The 14,336-nt window shown below is 38.7% G+C and overlaps 1 pseudogene; it reads right to left on the bottom strand.

Annotated features, from left to right (window-relative positions):
- The window catches only part of LOC137295349 (uncharacterized), a 63,653-nt pseudogene extending 50,477 nt beyond the window's left edge, over positions 1–13,176 (bottom strand).
- Between the last annotated feature and the right edge of the window lie 1,160 nt (positions 13,177–14,336).

Raw genomic sequence — 14,336 nt, 5'->3', positions numbered from 1 at the left:
AAAAGACATTCTGTTTTTGCTTGTGCACAGTTTCATGAAAGATTCTCTAGTACTCTTTCGAGACATAATCCTGACACACAAACACAGTCAAATCAAAGATTCAGTTCATGGAAATGGGCAAAACATAAATTTCCAGCAACCCGAATATCACAAGGCACCGTGAAAAGTCTTAATGATCTTTAGGAAAATTGCAGGTTTGTGTGATGCACCGATACGATATGAGGTATATGTTTAACAAGAAACAATTAGTTCGCTGTAATTACCTCGAAAAATATCAATCTGATATTTCCTATCTGAGCTGTAATGTCATGTCCAGTTTTCACATGCATCAGCAAGGGTGGCCTATGGAGATGAAGACGTATACCAGTCGCTGATCCTCTGTCTCCCTCAATGTACATACGCAACAACTGCAACAAAGAAGCTATTTTCTAGAACAGTGTACTACCATTCTATCAGGCAATACTGGCGTACCGGGATATCAGCAATACTGGCACACCGGGATATCAGGCAATACTGGCATACCAGTCTATCGGCAATACTGGCACACCAGGATATCAGGCAATACTGGCACACCAGGATACAAGGCAATACTGGCATACCAGGATACCAGGCAATACTGGCATACCTGTATATACAGGAGTCCTCATTCTCCGTTAATAGGCAATATTTAATCTTTACACATAAACAACACTCACACCACAGCTTGGGTCATCATTACTTCCGGTCAGCACAAAAAATCGGTATCCAGTAAAGTCCTCGGGGAAAAGTTCAAGCTGTTGTTGATTCTGATTCTACAAAAAGATATACGTAAGCATTAAGAACTAAGAAATTGGTAGACATTGGGTATTATTTCACCTTGATTACTATGCTACCATATTTCGTGGTATCGTGAGCTTTCGTGAGCACGGGTCGGCACAAACCTAAAGCAGATCAAGATTTTATCAACAACATTATTTTAGTCTTGAGTTTGTTTTAGGTATAACTTATGGAAAAGACTCAGTTAAATGTGAACGCTTAATACTTACAGTGTTGTCAGCGGATGATACCTTGGGTATTTCTTCACGCCTGAATCTCAGAGCGTTTAATACTTACAGTGTTGTCAACGGATGATACCTTGGGTATTTCTTCACACCTATATCTCCCAGCGTTTAATACTTACAGTGTTGTCAACGGATGATACCTTGGGTATTTCTTCACACCTATATCTCCCAGCGTTTAATACTTACAGTGTTGTCAGTGGATGATACCTTGGGCATTTCTTCACATCTGTATCTCCCAGCGTTTAATACTTACAGTGTTGTCAGCGGATGATACCGTGAACATTTCTTCACATATGTATCTCCCAGCGTTTACTACTTACATTGTTGTCAGCGGATGATACCTTGGGCATTTCTTCACACCTATATCTCCCAGCGTTTAATACTTACAGTGTTGTCAGCGGATGATACCGTGAACATTTCTTCACATATGTATCTCCAAGCGTTTAATACTTACAGTGTTGTCAGCGGATGATACCTTGGTCATTTCTTCACACTTGTATCTCCCAGCGTCCGCAGCTTAATGAACAACAGAACGTTGCCAGTCATTAGTTCCGTATTAAATTTATTTAGCTGTTGTACATCAGTGACATTATACACACTCTAAGTAGTCCATAAAAGGGGAGTGGTAACAGTTCTGGCCGGTATCTGGTAAATCACAGTCTGAAATGGCTAGATTTGTTTAAGCCCAAAGGGGGCATCGCACGGTTTGCTGGACTGCCATATAGACCATGGATGTAGCTTGTGCTGAAGTCTCATACCAGATTATTTCATCATCAAACCAGTCCTAACTGCAATGCTGTAGCATCAAATGAAGCAAGTCTAGACTTTCCTCAATCTGAATCCTCCAACTCATTCGCTTTCCATTTCAACATAGATGTAGTTGCGTGTTCCTACTAAATTAACATGTCTTACGGATCTCTATACTTTTAACCATCCAGAACATCCAATTCAACTTTACAACTGTTTCGCAAGATTTTTGGTAAACAGTTCCGTACTGTTCCTTCCCATAGTATGTCGAAACCTGCAATACTCAAAAAGAAACTTGATATGCTGTTGGGAGATTTTTGTTCAGATTCACAGAAGCCTCCAACCTTATAGTCAGACTGAATTTTCTCTCATTTGAATTTTCTCTCTATTTGCACACACTTGGAATATTCAAGATTGATTTCAGCCAATGGTACTTAGTTTCGTTGAATTAGAACATGGATATAGCAAATTAAGAGCCACGTGACTATGTGGTTAATCCGAAATAATTGTCCCGCTTCAATGCGGAAATCGCGTTTTCTATAAATCTATAATGTATAAACATTCTGTTTTCACTTTTGAAAACGTTAATAAACAGATACAATTTCAGTTGAAAATTTTCTACAAGTGATGGAGCACACTTGCACTAGTTCAGTGCACAGTTTCGAATTGCAGAGTCGTAAAATCCATTCCAAATCCATTCCGAAACAAATCATCAAAAATGCCAATTCCAATTATAAAGTTAAAAAAACGCGATGAAAAAAAGTCCGCGAAATCGGAGTTCAAACGATTCACTAAATACCACATGCAATTTAAACTGTACACCTATCAGTCTATACGCCATAATCAAAATAAATTGATTTATGACTCATGTATCCGAGTCCTGTCTCTGCCACATTATGTAATTAGGCACGTGTGAAACTTGTACACACGACATGTTTTTATGTCTGTATGTTGCAAACAAACTACATCCATTTTTCTCGGATGGCTGGATCTGACGGAAACTGGTGCAAACTTTCGTCAGTTTCAAGTCCAACTTTGTACTTGGACGAATGAGTTTCCAGCCACGCAGTAGTTCACCATCTCTACTGAGATGATTTTTGATTGGGTCGAACGTAAATTCAGAGAACATGTATTTGCAAAACCCAACATGTCCATACACATTCTTTATTCTTTAAGTGATTGTGTTTAAATTATGTTTGATTTTGTTTGTTTCATGTGCCCTTTAACTACATGTTGTAAGACATGGTTAGACAAGTCCGTTGATATGAAATGGCATATACTGAAGATGCGTGTAGCGTATTTTCGATGCGACAACCGCTCTCTAATACAAACAATTTTCAAACAGACGGTGATTTGGTCAGATTCATCCTACTTCAGTTAGAGTAAAATCAAATTGCCAAAACATGTATTTTCTGAAAATGCACATGACATGCCGTGTCAAGAAGAGTTCCTTTTTCTGTGGGTTTTCCTCATGAATGGGCATTTGTTTTCTGCAGCCACAGATTACCTACTGTATGCTGGGATATAGGAATCGATTACATATATTCCGGTAGATGTGATAAAAGAAACACCAGTTGACAGATTAAGCGAATTCGAATGACGAATGACTTTGATGCCGATTAAGTTCTAGGAAGAGGTATGCGCATCACCTTACATGACAAGTGATGGGCTACATTTTGATTTGATTGAATGGGTTAAGACATAACGTCACAGTATCTGAGCTATATCATGACGAAAACAATTTATACAATAAAGTGAAAACATTTAGAAAATTAAAACCTGTCGACGATGACGGTAAAAATACTAGACTACACAACTACGAATACAAAAATACCAAGCAAAGCTGAACCGTTCCAATTACAGAAAACAATACAGTATAAAGCATGGGCCATACATTGCCGACAACTGAAGGTAGATCACCATACTAGGAACCATGGGAAATTACATTGCTTTAGTGACCTGCATGGACCCTAGCTGGATTTACACCATCCCTTCACCATCCTGGCGATTGTAGGTACATTTAGTCTGTTATTAACACTGACTGTTGTGATGGTTTGTATTTAATCAAGGCTGCACATAACTGCAACTAAGTGTTGTTGTGCTAGGAAATCATGTAAAACTGTTTCGCCTTTGCCAGGACTAAGAAGGTTGAATATGTAAATCATGATATGCACAGAAGACTTATATATGACATGTGATGCTACATCATAATATGTATTCTGTAAGTCTTAGGAGAAAGAAAATTACCCCATCTTAAAATATTGTGCCTGGTAAGTTTCAGTTGCTTTAGGTCTTTCCATATTTTGTCATTTTGTGACTTGTAGCTTCCTACCATGTGTTCATGCCAGATACCCACTATTTTTATTGAGGTGATAATTAATAAACAACATGTTTTGCTGCCATGTCTAATGTTAATGCCTTGTGAACAATGCTGAATTGGAAACAGTTGTATTGTTTTAAATTTTACCTTATAGTGTTTGAACATATTTTAATTAATGGGGCGTAGAGGATGCTTCTGTTCAAAAAGTATTTCAAATAGATACTTTGGTTTGTTTACTACAAACAATATCTCTTCAGAAATATGATGGGTATAATGTTCAACGTCACAGGTATGTATATTTGTACATTTAATGTTGGTGAGCCAGTGGTATTACATGTCTGTTGGATTCTTTTCAACAGCCCTAAAGATATGTTTGTGTACCAGCCTAATGACATCAATACTACATACTACTATGTATAACATGGTATTCTGCTAGCCCGTCCCTTGAGAAGACAGGCTGCAAATATTTTTGTAATAAATTGATTTCTTTACACATTCATACTCAGGTGTGATTGTATATATAAATGCAGAGCACTGGATAGCCGAGTGGTACAAAGAATACCATGTGATGTCCACGGATATTGGTTTGGCTCCCTATCCAGTGCAAATGTGAACAGTTGATTCCCTTCATTGTGATTTCACTGGCATGATGCTGATACATACATATTAACATTAGTATAGTGCCAACATCCAGCTCAGGTACCTTCATTAAATAGGGGAGCAGAGAATGTTGTTATTGTTCTGTTTGTGTGAAACATGCATACATGGATTCGTTACAGAACTGTTCTCAAAAACAATCTCTTCTTGTTTTAATTGAATTGTTTTTGTTTTCAGTAATAAGCTGTCAAGTTTGGTTTACTAGCTTTACAACCTTAAAGCCTGTTACTTTCAGAATTCGATTCACTGCTGCTAATCCCTGTCTAAAAGCCCGAATAGGAAACATTAAAACATTAAACTATTAAACTGTTTAAAGCAAGTTAGGAAATTGCTGACGATTTCTCGACACCTAAATTTCAAAAGGCGACTTGGTCTTGGCTGTTCCGACATGTTGATAATCACCTGACAAAGGCACACCCCTTCACAACAACCGACCCTACCAGTTGTGACGCAATGCATTAGTATTCACTTGATCAGGTCAAGCTGAACAACCTGTAGTCACAACACGTTGTTGAATCAGCCCGATTCTATCAATCGGGTGTGGTAAAACTATGTACCCTTACACAATATTATGAGTAATGTATAGTATAACATTTTTAAGTATTGGCAGATTTTCAAACTCTATTTCAACTCCTCAAATTCATGTATTCATGAGTAATTCATGAGTCTTATGCCCAGAAGGCGGTGGTTCATGGGCCAATCTGGTGAAATAGTTATTTTCAACATTTTTTTTCTGCTGGAGTATAACATCCGGGTATCCTTGGTGCTGCAAGCTGGAGATCCGCTTGTTTTTAGCATTGTCCTTGTGATACTCCGTGGTGGTGGGGGAGCTCGGATGACGAACCAATATAACCTGAACATGGAATACGAAACACCCTTAAAAAGACCAAACGTCCACTTCATAATGATGATAAACCACAAACTTCAAAACAAACAGAATATTGACCACGTTTTCTTGTTGTAGAGGCTAGTGACAAGACACCTCTTAAAGTGAACCGATTTGCAATATCAAAGGGCGTTCATGACATAGCTGGCGAGGTTAAAACATCAAAAGACTGAGATCAGGCTCTTTGTTGATTGAATGCAGTAAGAAAAACAGCAATCTGTTAAACTTCTGTCAATGACTTCGCTTTTCTGTGCTCCAGTTTCAGTCACTGAACACAGAACTCTCAATACCAGCAAAGGAATAGTACGTGATAGAGATCAGTTGTTTGCAGACATGACTGAAAGTGAAATAGCTTTTGAAATGAGAGACCAAGGTGTGTTATACGTGTAAAGATTCTCAACCAGGAAAAATTCTCAAACTCAACTCACTAACACATATCTCATTTCCTTTTCAGCACCAACTGCCCCCAGATCAATTAAAGCCGGCTACTGTAATATCAATGTTGATATTTTCATTCCAAATCCCTTACGATGTTTTAAATGTCAAAAGTATGGCCATGGTGTCAATTCCTGTTCAAGACCTGTTACATGTGCACACTGCAGTCAGCAGTCTCATACTACTGAAGACTGTGATAGTGATATCAAGAAATGTACAAACTGTTTAGGAAGTCACTTATCCTTTTCCAAAGACTGTCCCATCTGGACACGACAGATGGAAATCAATAAGATCAAAATTTCTAGAAACATCAGCTAGGAAGCTAGGAAACTTGTCCAATCTAATGATGGTACAGATTCCTATGCATCCGTTGTTAGTGCACTTGTGAAACCTAAAGTAACAACAAATCTCACATGGATGAGCACAGAAGCACCTGGGATTTATACTAGCAAACAGGCCACACAAACTACGAAATCACTTTCAGTCACACAACATCACTCTCAAGCTCAGTCACAGTCTTCATCTCTGTCTCAAGATCGTTCAAAAGGACAACAACATCAAACTCAGCATAATGTTAAACCATCCAAGCCTAAACCAACATCAAAAGGACAGCAAACTTCGAGAATTTCAAAGTGATCAAATAACCAAATCCAACTTTTCAATAAGTTTGGATCACTTGAACAGATGGGTGTTATGGAAAACATCAAACCGAGGGCACACAGCGTTTCGCCCTCAAGGAGAGTGCGGGGCAGATCCCCAGTCAATCCACCCAAATAATAATGTTTTCGAATAATCTTATACAGTGGATTGTCGAGGACTGCGGACCAACTTCAATGAATTACAATGAATTATTGGTCCAAGATTTTATACCGTCAGCTCTCGGCCTACAAGAGACGTATTTAAAGCAGAACGACACAATAGCTTTTCGCCAGTTCCAAGCATACCATTCTTTTTCTTCTCCGGGTGAAAGGGTCACTGGAGGATCTTCAATTCTTGTGAGGCAAGATGTTATCCACAGCCCTGTTGTTCTTAAGACTAATCTTCAAGCTGTTGCTGTGCGTCTGACACTTCACGTTGCTTTCACTCTCTTTTCACTTTATAGTCACCATCTGCAGCTCTCCAGCAAGCTGATATTCAAAATCTTTATGATCAGCTTCCCACACCATGTATTATCATGGGGGATTTGAATGGACACGATCCACTCTGGGGAGGTAGAAATACTAATACTAAAAGTAAACTTCTGGAGGAGTTCATCACTAATAACGACCTGTGTATATTTAATGATGATTCCCATACTTATTTGCATCCTGCTACTGGCACCTACTCTTCTCTAGATTTGTCTCTAATTGATGCGAACCTTCTCAATGACTTTGAATGGTCTGTTCACAATGATCTTTGTGGGAGTGACCATTTCTCACGTATACTTTCAGCAGTACATCCATCTGATGCTCCACCATGTACAAGGCGGAATTTCACAAAAGAAAACTGGTTGATGGTTGAAACTTTATGCACAAGGAAACTAAAACCTGAATTGTTTAGTGGTGTTGTAGACCCCATTCAGATATTCTCTGATGCTTTGAATGAAGTAGCTGATGGATGTATTCCAAAGTCCTCTGTCAATCCACATATAAGAAAACCATGGTTTAACTCGGATTGTAGACAGACCAGAAAAGCGAGGAAAAAGGCAGAGAAATATTTCCGCCATCACCCAACTGTCCACAACTTAAACAAATTTAAAATGCTCAATGCAAAGGCACGTCGACGTCGTACCTTCAAACAAAATAAACGACAATCTTGGAGGAACTATGTCTCTAAGATTAATTCACGTACGCCAATGTCCAAGGTATGGAACATGGTTCAAAGAATTAAGGGCAAAGGTTTCAAATCTGCCGTTCACCATCTTAAAGAAGGTGATAATGTACTTACAGACAAATCTGAGATAGCCAATAAAATTGGGGAAACCCTTGCCAAAAATTCTTCATCGGCAAATTATGTCCCTGAGATCAGCGATATCAAAAACCTCAGGAAAAGGCAAAACTTAATTTCGACTCAAATAATGGTGTAGATTATAATGAAGTGTTTTCATTACATGAGCTGCAAACTGCTCTTGAGCAAGCTCATGACACTGCAACTGGCGATGATAATATACATTACCAGCTATTGAAACACTTGCCTGAACCTTGCATGGTGACACTTTTAGATATCTTTGATCAAATATGGACATTTGGAGAATTTCTCCTTCATGGCGTAATGCCATCGTAATACCAGTACCTAGACCTGGCAGGGTCATACAGATCCGTCAGATTACAGGCCAATATCTCTAACTAGCTGCGTCTGTAAAACGTATGGTGAAAAATAGATTAGTTTGGTATCTTGAAACCAATAACCTTATAACAAATATTCAATGCGGTTTCAGGAAAAATCGTAGTACCATTGACCATTTGGTACGGTTAGAATCCTTTGTTTAAAATGCTATAGTGAATAAACAACATGCTGTATCAATTTTCTTTGATCTTGAGAAAGCTTATGATACTACGTGGAGGCAAGGTATTCTAAAGGATTTATAGGATTTTAGTTTGAGGGGCGGTTTGCCTCTTTTTATATCACAGTTTTGAAAAGACCGGCAATTTCAAGTCCGATTGGGTTCTACCCTGTCTGATCATTACAATCAGTTCAGGATGTTCCTCAAGGTAGTATTTTGTCTGACACTTTATTTAGTATTAAGATCAACAGTTTTCCAAGGTTTTAAATGATTCAATTGATGGATCATTATTTGTGGATGATTTTAATATTTCTTGTCGTGGTAGAAATATACATGCTATCGAACGACAACTGCAGTTGTGTTTAAACAATATAAATAAATGGTGTCTTGAAAACGGCTTTAAATTCTCTAAATCCAAATCTAACTGCATACATTTTTGAAGAAAATACAAACCTCATAAGGACCCTTAAATGCTAAACTATCCTTAAATGGCACTCCCATCAAAGTTGTAAAGGAGGCCAAGTTCTTGGGCCTAATCTTTGAGTCCCATTTAACTTTTCTGCCGCACATTAAACCTCTTAAAGCCAAATGCCTGAAGGAACTCGATTTGTTGAAAATTGTTCCCAACTCAAAGTGGGGAGGGGATCAGGCGACCCTCTCACACCTATATCGATCATTAGTCCGTTCTAAACTTGACTATGCCTCCATCGTATATGGTGGAGCATGCAAAAGCAACCTGAAGCTTCTTGATTCTGTCCATCAGCAAGGTTTAAGACTTTGTCTTGGTTCAAGAATGAAGATTTCATGGATATCAACAATCTTTATTCGTGATGAAGGAGTAAGCATTAACCCCGAAACGTTGTGTTCTCATATAAAGAAGTTGATATCCATAAAATCTTCATTCTTATGCATTTCACTTCTAAATGCCCTTCAAAGACTTTGTCTTGGTTCCTTTAGAACTTCACCTGTTGACAGTCTCTACGTCGAGGCTGATGAGCCATCTCTTGACCATCGCCGTATAAAATTAACTTTACAGTACATCAGAAAACTGTATTCCAATCAGTCAAACCCTGAATATAACTGTGTCTTCAATCCCCTCTATGAGGATTTTTACAACAAGAAATCTTCTCTTGCTCCGCCTCTTGGACTCAGAATTAAACCGTTTATTACTGCTGCTGGCATTGAGCTGGAAAATATAGCTCCTTTCCGTTTTCTTTCACCTCCTTGGCAACTGGTTAGACCACAGGTCGATCTAACATTAACTACATTTAAAAAATCAGAAACTAATGACTTAATATACAAGCAAGAGTATCACCTATAATATAGCAATTATAAATCCTTATTTACAGATGAGTCCAAGGACGGGGGCGCAGTAACTTGTGGCACGGTCATTGGATCCAGAAAATCTCTTCTAGATTACCTGATAACAGCTCTATTTTACAGCTGAAGCAAACGCTATATTACATTATTTTAAAGATCCACACTTTTAGCTGTAGTATTAATGTCATTTGAATTAGTGACTAAACTTGCATACATTCGCCAATAGCTGAAGGGACGGTGTAAATCCAACTAGGGATCATGTAGGTAGTTAAGGTACTGTAAGTCCCCATGGTCCCTGGTATGGTGATCTCCCTTCAGTTGTTGGTGATCAATAGCCAATTTTTACGTGGTATAGTCTAACATCGTTTTCTGCTTTTAAATGTACATTCTACCTAGTTTTAACTCTTTTTGTGAAACTCTAGTTATTTTACAGTCCGTCGATGACTGGTTCTTTAATTACTTGTATTTTTCGTGTGCATCTGCAACATTTCTCGTCACGTTATGGCTGCAATATTGCCGATGTGACGTTAAATTCTAACTCACTCACTCACACACTCACTCAACAATATTCCAGCTATATGGTGGTCAGTAAATAATCGAGTCTGGACCTGACAATCCAGTGAACAACAACATGAGGATCGATCTACGCAAATGGGATCCGATGATATGTGTCAACCAAGTGAGCGTGTCCGTTAGTCGCCTGTTATGGTTGGCATGGGTTAATTTCTGAAGATCAATTCAAAACACGGGTCGATTAAAGTAAATCATATGTATGACTGAATGTGGGTGACACGTAACATTCCCTTCCCCTGTCGAGCTCTTGATACAATGATACATAACTGATTATGTGTTTCACTATAATCAATGTAGTAGTAGTAGTAGTAGTAGTAGTAGCAGCAGCAGCAGCAGCAGCAGCAGCAGTAGTAGTAAGTGAGGGAAGCATTTTTGTTATACTGTAGACTAGCAAAACACTCATTGCACGCGCAAATGTTATTCATCTTTGCACGACTCAGCAGAAGCTGGGGCACTACCGTGTCCAAGTGAGAAGTAGAGAGTACGAAACATGTCTGACGTTGTGGTATATGCTCCATGACTGTTCATGTTCATTGTGGAATTACGAACAGTGTAGGTTTAAGGGCACAGCATATGAGCCTGTGATGATCACGATGATCCACATGAGCCTGTGATGATCACGATGATCCACATGAGCCTGTGATGATCACGATGATCCACATGAGCCTGTGATGATCACGATGATCCACGACATCGTGGAGTATTCCATATAGGACATGTCTTTAGTTATGTCTGTGATGTTGTCTTGAGGACCTTTGTGATGGGCAAGGTGTAAATGGGCCTAGTTGCCCGAACACCTATTAAAACTTAAATTATCTATCTGTCTTGTCGTCAGGAAATGGTGTGAAAAATCAAATATCAGCGTAGCAGTGTAACGCTGAGTGGTCAAACTATCGTTAACGATAACCAGTGGTTTTCTCTCCTGCCAACACAGATTCTCCCCACACAATAACACATCCCACACCACCCGTTTTCTAGACGTGCTATGGATATGCTACATGGTCTGATCAGCAGTCATGTTTTATCCGTTGTTCACTGAAGCTTGTGACTTACACCATACAACTAAACAGGTTTGACTGGTATTGATTACAAACCCGTAAAACATGTATATAAATAGAACAGGGCGAGGTTGTCTGGATTCTTTTTCGTTCATCTCCTAAGGTAGTCTTTCTTCGAACACCGTGTCACTGCTTGTCAAGTGAAACAGGAAGATGGAATGGTACTCCATTGAGTGATCATATTTGTGATAAATACGATAATATCAATAATGTTTGTCTTTTAAGGATGCTCCTAAATTGTATATTCCACGTAACTATAGTAGAGTTATTATTTATCGTCACACTAGCAATAATTGAGCCATATCGAGAACAAATACCAATATTATTATAGATCAATGAAATGAAATAGTAAAACTATTCCTGCGTCACAGATATCCATTAAAAATATTTAAACATTTGACTGAAAATAATAAACAGGCTATAGATTGCCAACTACTGAAGGTAGATCACCATACTAGGGGCCATGGACTGTTATGGTACATTTGCTTCCTGCATGGACCCAAGTTGAATTTCCACAATCCCTTCAGCCCTTCAACATCTAGCCAAAAGCTAAAAGTGCATACATTCTACCATTAGAAAAGTGGAAAGTTTTGATTTACTAGGAATGGTTTGGGACTTACCAACCCAATGTAAATATAGGAATCAAACAGATACGCTCTGTTACTCTTCAAGTATCACCGTTAAAAGAAACCTTATAAATATACCGGAATCATTATGAAAGTCGCTGAAGTCCTCTGTCGGTTTCATGTTGTTGTGTGTGTTGGTACGTGATATGGCGATAACCTTTGTCTCAGTGTAATAAAGTTCAGTTACACTGTGACTTAATGCTTATCTAACAAACGAAAGTACGGTTATGTTAATGTTCTCTGTGTTGAAACAATAATAATACAAACATATTAAAGGTCTGTTAAAGATCATTGAAAGGGTATTAACGTTTCCTCCTGTGGGAAAGAATCATTTCAAGATTTTGACCGTCATGAAACATTATGAGGTGGCTTTCATGGGCAGAAGAGTAATTTTCTAAAGCAAATGAATGTTTCACTGACATTAATTAAACTATCAAACCGCGGTCACATTTCGACGACTTCGCCTACAGGCCTCGACGTCTACTAAATTTGTTATTGCTGACACATTTCTATGTTGCAGCGTTCTGATAATTCTGAAAATTAGAAAGCAACATTTGAATGCACGTCTTTCTCAAGGATGATTGCTTCGTGAATCTTTGAGATTCTAACCGTATTATACGAATGAGAACTTCATCTCGGTTTGGGAATTCCAAACAGTAGTTTTGCAGAGAATTTTAACTGATAACACTCAATAGTTATTATTTACAATATTCAAACGAAAACGTCTTTCGTGTTTATGTCTATATCTATATTTTGTGTGACAAAATACAATCCACACGATTGTACGAGTAGGCAATTGATTTCTAATTTCGGACAATCAATGATCTTTATTGCTGATTAGTATTCCAGAAGACATAGCCTCCGGTGTATGTATTTCACACTTCATGCCATTGATAAACCGATAAATTTCAGTCATAAGCAACTGATGGAAATATGTTTCGGTTTCTAACATTCCTTAAACAATGTAAAACATTTCCTTACCTTCTTGGCAGCAGGTGTTTTTCCATTCTGGTCTGCATCTACACAGGCCAGTGTTTTCATCAAACTTCCCTCCATTCAAGCAGAACTTGTTGCACGATCTGGTGGTTTCTGGGATATTGCCATCGGACTTCCTCTGACACCGTTCAAGGCATGATACCGTAGATTCGTTGTCATGACAACAACGTGTTATGTTTCTGGTTTGGTACCCTCCACCACATGACCTACTGCATTCTCCCCACTCTCCCACACTCCAGTCACAGTCCGTCACACAAGATCCACGTGCAGAGTCGATACCAAGTGTTGAAACAATGAAAATCAACGGCAATGTCGACATAATGTCTCAACTGGCGCCTTTACAGTAGTGTAAAACCCACAGATAACAGCGTCTGTATGGCGCCCCTTTGTGCCACTGTTTGTTGTCACACACTTGTCTGCCTTGGGCAACCAGCAGTGCATAGTATGATTGTGCACGGGCTCATCGTAGAGCTCAAACAACAAATAGCATGATAATATGGAATCCTAGAAGGGACATTAACGCGGTGTCGCATTACCACCTTACAACAACAAAATATCAAGACCCAGTATACACGTCAAAGTGGTTATATGACATATATGGTGCTAGTCTACCATACACGATCATCTGAAGCTATCGTTTTGCAAGAAACACATTTCATTCGGACCGGTATACACGAAACGATGGACAATGTGTAGTCCAGACGCTTCGGTAATAGCACTTTGTTCGGTATACCACTAAACCATGTATGAAATTTAAATATAAAAAGCATGCCCAAATTCAGTAGAACCAAAGGAAGAGCAACTAGCGATACGTTGCTTGAAATGACATGTGGATATGTTGAATGAAATATTATCATAGCAACTGATTATGGGTTCGCTTCAGAACCGGTATATTCGTGACGCTAAAATGCTTTCGCATTTCGCATTGTGGGATTCCATTTTAGGTGGCCCCGCACTACAATTGTCAACAAACACATACAGATATGGAACATTGTTCGGTTACAAAGCTAATTACAACGCCAACCATAAGACATCTATCAGAAACCTCACGAATTATAAGTAATTATTTTATTAGAATACGTGTTTGCATTTTGAAACACCATCGTCTTTGAAACATAAACGATTTAACCTCATTGTGTCTGCAATCTGTAAGCTGTTTATGAGGAGGAAACGCCACTCACACATCCTGACATTCG

The sequence above is a fragment of the Haliotis asinina genome, chromosome 8 (assembly GCF_037392515.1).
Source record: "Haliotis asinina isolate JCU_RB_2024 chromosome 8, JCU_Hal_asi_v2, whole genome shotgun sequence".
NCBI lineage: Eukaryota > Metazoa > Mollusca > Gastropoda > Lepetellida > Haliotidae > Haliotis > Haliotis asinina.
Note: the sequence above shows the minus strand (reverse complement) of the source record. Positions and strands in the feature narration are given on the sequence as shown.